The following is a 6000-nucleotide window of genomic DNA, read 5'->3' on the forward strand; positions in this document are numbered from 1 at the left end:
GCTCCATAAGGTGGCCGAAAAGGCCATGAAGGGCCTTATAGGCCGGCTGTGGCCTGGGGAGGTCCTGCCTGAGAGCTACTTCGGGCTGGTGAGACGGCTGGTAGATGCCTGTCCGCGGCTTGAGATCATCAAGCGCTCCGTATGCATCGAAGGCGCCCGTAGGGCTTTTTCCCGTGCTAAGGTGCACTGGGGCAAGCTGGATGCTGAGAAGCTGGTGACAAAAGGGCCACCGGAGGGGAAGGAGCATCACAGGCCCGAGATGTATTATGAGGGCGTCCTGAAGGGTGCCCGCCTTGTGGCGAATGAATGTACCAGGCATGTAATTTTTGAGTAAACTCACTCGTGTTTATCCTGTGCGCTGAAAACTTGTTCATATGGGCTAAGCAACGCTTTTTGAATTTAAAATATTACCTTCTGTGCGACCATTTATTAAATCTGAGAGATGCAAGTCGTCGGCTTCTGCCCCCATGCCGCGAGTGCTGGGGTGTTCAGGATAAACCTGAGCGCTCTTGTTCCCATTCTTGGGTCCTTCGAGGGAGGCGCTCAGCACAACGAACAAGGCAATCAGACTTATAATGCTTTATCACTCTCACTTAGCCATAGAATTCTATAATTTTAAATTTCGGCGAAGCCCCTAGTATTCGGAAGACCGAGTTCGGGGCGCTATCCACGCCTAGGCCGGACAAAGCCAGCTCCTCCCTCTAAGCGGCATAAGTCTTTAAGGACTCGAAAAACCTCGCGAACAGCGACCGGCTCTCGCTGTTGGAAATATGCCCTAGAGGCAATAATAAATTGATTATTATTATATTTCCTTGTTCATGATAATCGTTTATTATCCATGCTAGAATTGTATTGATAGGAAACTCGGATACATGTGTGGATACATAGACAACACCATGTCCCTAGTAAGCCTCTGGTTGACTAGCTCGTTAATCAATAGATGGTTACGGTTTCCTGACCATGGACATTGGATGTCGTTGATAACGGGATCACATCATTAGGAGAATGATGTGATGGACAAGACCCAATCCTAAGCCTAGCACAAGATCATGTAGTTCGTATGCTAAAGCTTTTCTAATGTCAAGTATCATTTCCTTAGACCATGAGATTGTGCAACTCCCGGATACCGTAGGAGTGCTTTGGGTGTGCCAAACGTCACAACGTAACTGGGTGGCTATAAAGGTACACTACGGGTATCTCTGAAAGTGTCTGTTGGGTTGGCACGAATCGAGATTGGGATTTTGTCACTCCGTGTAAACGGAGAGGTATCTCTGGGCCCACTCGGTAGGACATCATCATAATGTGCACAATGTGACCAAGGGGTTGATCACGGGATGATGTGTTATGGAACGAGTAAAGAGACTTGCCGGTAATGAGATTGAACAAGGTATCGGTATACCGACGATCGAATCTCGGGCAAGTACCATACCGCTAGACAAAGGGAATTGTATACGGGATTGATTGAGTCCTTGACATCGTGGTTCATCCGATGAGATCATCGTGGAACATGTGGGAGCCAACATGGGTATCCAGATCCCGCTGTTGGTTATTGACCGGAGAACATCTCGGTCATGACTACATGTCTCCCGAACCCGTAGGGTCTACACACTTAAGGTTCGATGACGCTAGGGTTATAAAGGAAGTTTGTATGTGGTTACCGAATGTTGTTCGGAGTCCCGGATGAGATCCCGGACGTCACGAGGAGTTCCGGAATGCTCCGGAGGTAAAGATTTATATATAGGAAGTCCTGTTTCGGCCATCGGGACAAGTTTCGGGGTCATCGGTATTGTACCGGGACCACCGGAAGGGTCCCGGGGGCCCACCGGGTGGGGCCACCTGCCCCGGGGGGCCACATGGGCTGTAGGGGGTGCGCCTTGGCCTACATGGGCCAAGGGCACCAGCCCCTAGAGGCCCATGCGCCAAGATATAGGAAAAAGGGGAGAGTCCTAAAGGGGGAAGGCACCTCCGAGGTGCCTTGGGGAGGATGGACTCCTCCCCCCCTCTTAGCCGCACCCCTTCCTTGGAGGAAGGGGCAAGGCTGCGCCTCCCCCCTCTCCCCTGCCCCTATATATAGTGGAGGGGAGGGAGGGCATCCATACCTGAGCCCTTGGCGCCTCCCTCCCTCCCGTGACACCTCCTCCTCTCCCGTAGGTGCTTGGCGAAGCCCTGCAGGATTGCCACGCTCCTCCATCACCACCACGCCGTTGTGCTGCTGCTGGATGGAGTCTTCCTCAACCTCTCCTCTCTCCTTGCTGGATCAAGGCGTGGGAGACATCGTCGAGCTGTACGTGTGTTGAACGCGGAGGTGCCGTCCGTTCGGCACTAGGATCATCGGTGATCTGAATCACGACGAGTACGACTCCATCAACCCTGTTCACTTGAACGCTTCCGCTTAGCGATCTACAAGGGTATGTAGATGCACTCTCCTTCCCCTCGTTGCTGGTCTCTCCATAGATAGATCTTGGTGACATGTAGGAAAATTTTGAATTTCTGCTACGTTCCCCAACAGTGGCATCATGAGCTAGGTCTATTGCGTAGATTCTTTGCACGAGTAGAACACAAAGTAGTTGTGGGCGTCGATATTGTTCAATATGCTTGCCGTTACTAGTCTTATCTTGATTCGGCGGCATCGTGGGATGAAGCGGCCCGGACCAACCTTACACGTACGCTTACGTGAGACCGGTTCCACCGACAAACATGCACTAGTTGCATAAGGTGGCTGGCGGGTGTCTGTCTCTCCCACTTTAGTCGGATCGGATTCGATGAAAAGGGTCCTTATGAAGGGTAAATAGCAATTGGCATATCATGTTGTGGTTCATGCGTAGGTAAGAAACGTTCTTGCTAGAAACCCATAGCAGCCACGTAAAACATGCAAACAACAATTAGAGGACGTCTAACTTGTTTTTGCAGGGTATGCTATGTGATGTGATATGGCCAAAAAGGATGTGATGAATGATATATGTGATGTATGAGATTGATCATGTTCTTGTAATAGGAATCACGACTTGCATGTCGATGAGTAAGACAACCAGCAGGAGCCATAGGAGTTGTCTTTATTTATTTATGACCTGCGTGTCAACTTAAACGTCATGTAATTACTTTACTTTATTGCTAACCGTTAGCCATAGTAGTAGAAGTAATAGTTGGCGAGGCAACTTCATGAAGACACGAAGATGGAGATCATGGTGTCATGCCGGTGACGATGATGATCATGGAGCCCCGAAGATGGAGATCAAAAGGAGCAAAGTGATGATGGCCATATCATGTCACTATTTGATTGCATGTGATGTTTATCATGTTTATACATCTTATTTGCTTAGAACGACGGTAGTAAATAAGATGATCCCTTACAACAATTTCAAGAAGTGTTCTCCCCTAACTGTGCACCGTTGCGACAGTTCGTGTTTTCGAAGCACCACGTGATGATCGGGTGTTAGATTCTAACGTTCACATACAACGGGTGTAAGACATATTTACACACGCGAAACACTTAGGGTTAACTTGACGAGCCTAGCATGTACAGACATGGCCTCGGAACACGGAGACCGAAAGGTCGAACATGAGTCGTATAGAAGATAGGATCAACATGAAGATGTTCACCGATGATGACTAGTCCGTCTCACGTGATGATCGGACACGGCCTAGTTTGACTCGGATCATGTAATCACTTAGATGACTAGAGGGATGTCTATCTGAGTGGGAGTTCATAAGATGAACTTAATTATCCTGAACATAGTCAAAAGGTTTTTGCAAATTATGTCGTAGCTCACGCTATAGTTCTACTGTTTAGATATGTTCCTAGAGAAAAATTAGTTGAAAGTTGATAGTAGCAATTATGCGGACTAGGTCCATAAACTGAGGATTGTCCTCATTGCTTCATAGAAGGCTTATGTCCTTAATGCACCGCTCAGTGTGCTGAACCTCGAACGTTGTCTGTGGTTGTTGCGAACATCTGACATACACGTTTTGATAACTACGTGATAGTTCAGTTAAACGGTTTAGAGTTGAGGCACCAAAGACGTTTTTGAAACATCGCGAAACATATGAGGTGTTTTGAGGGCTGAAATTGGGATTTCAGGCTCGTGCCCATGTCAAGAGGTATAAGACCTCCGATAACTTTCTTAACCTACAAACTAAGGAGAAAAGCTCAATTGTTGAGCTTGTGCTCAGATTGTCTGAGTACAACAATCATTTGAATCGAGTGGGAGTTGATCTTCCAGATAAGACAGTGATGGTTCTCCAAAGTCATTGCCACCAAGCTGTTAGAGCTTCGTGATGAACTATAACATATCAGGGATAGATATGATGATCCTTGAGGTATTCGCGATGTTTGACACCGCGAAAGTAGAAATCAAGAAGGAGCATCAATTGTTGATGGTTGGTGAAACCACTAGTTTCAAGAAGGGCAAGGGCAAGAAGGGATACTTCATGAAACGGCAAATCAGTTGCTGCTCTAGTGAAGAAACCCAAGGTAAAACCCAAACCTGAGACTAAGTGCTTCTGTAATAAGGGGAACAACCACTAGAGCAGAATTACCCTAGGTACTTGGTAGATAAGAAGTCTGGCAAGGTCGATAGAAGTATATTGGATATACATTGTGTTAATGTGTACTTTGCTAGTACTCCTAGTAGCACCAGGGTATTAGATACCGGTTCGGTTGCTAAGTGTTAGTAACTCGAAACAAAAGGCTACGGAATAAACGGAGACTAGCTAAAGGTGAGCTGATGATATGTGTTGGAAGTTTTTCCAAGCTTGATATGATCAAGCATCGCACGCTCCCTCTACCAAAGAGATTGGTGTTAAACCTAAATAATTTTTATTTGGTGTTTGCGTTGAGCATAGACATGATTGGATTACGTCTATCGCAATACGGTTATTCATTTAAGGAGAATAATGGTTACTCTGTTTATTTGAATAATACCTTCAATGGTCTTACACCTAAAATGAATGGTTTATTAAATCTCGATCGTAGTGATACACATGTTCATGCCAAAAGATAGTAATGATAGTACCACCTACTTGTGGCACTACCACGTAAGTCATATCGGTATAAAACGCATGAAGAAGCTCCATATTGATGGATCTTTGGGCTCACTCGTTTTTTGAAAAGTTTGAGACATGCGAACCATGTCTATTGGTGTATACGCATGAAGAAACTCCATGCAGATGGATCGTTTGGACTCACTTGATTTTGAATCACTTGAGATATGCAAATCATACCATATGGGCAAGATGACTGAAAAGCCTCGTTTTCAGTAAGATGGAACAAGATAGCAACTTGTTGGAAGTAACACATTTTGATGTGTACAGTCCAATGAGTGCTGAGGCATGCAGTGAATATCGTTATGTTCTTACTTCACAGATGATTCGAGTAGGTGTTGAGTATATTTACTTGATGAATCACGAGTCTGAATTATTGAAAGGTTCAAGTAATTTCAGTGTGAAGTTGAAAGATCGTCGTGACAAGAGGATAAAAGATCTATGATATAATCATAGAGATGAATATCTGAATCATGAGCTTGGCACAGAATTAAGACATTGTGGAAATTGTTTCACAACTGATACAGCCTGGAACACCATAGTGTGATGGTGTGTCCAAACGTCATAGTTGCACCCTATTGGATATGGTGCATACCATGATGTCTCTTATCGAGTTACCACTATCGTTCATGGGTTAGGCATTAGAGACAACCACATTCACTTTAAATAGGGCACCACGTAATTCCGATGAGATGACACTGTATGAATTATGGTTTAGAGAAACCTAAGTTGTCGTTTCTTAAAAGTTTGGGGCTGCGACGCTTATGTGAAAAAGTTTCAGGATTAAGCTCGAACCCAAAGCGGATAAAGTACATCTTCATAGGACACCCAAAACAGTTGGGTATACCTCCTAATTCAGATCCGAAACCAATATGAATTGTTTCTAGAATTGGGTCCTTTCTCGAGGAAAGGTTTCTCTCGAAAAGTTGAGTGGGAGGATGGTGGAGACTTGATGAGGTT

The sequence above is a fragment of the Triticum aestivum genome, chromosome 7B, assembly GCF_018294505.1.
Source record: "Triticum aestivum cultivar Chinese Spring chromosome 7B, IWGSC CS RefSeq v2.1, whole genome shotgun sequence".
Taxonomy (NCBI): Eukaryota; Viridiplantae; Streptophyta; class Magnoliopsida; order Poales; family Poaceae; genus Triticum; species Triticum aestivum.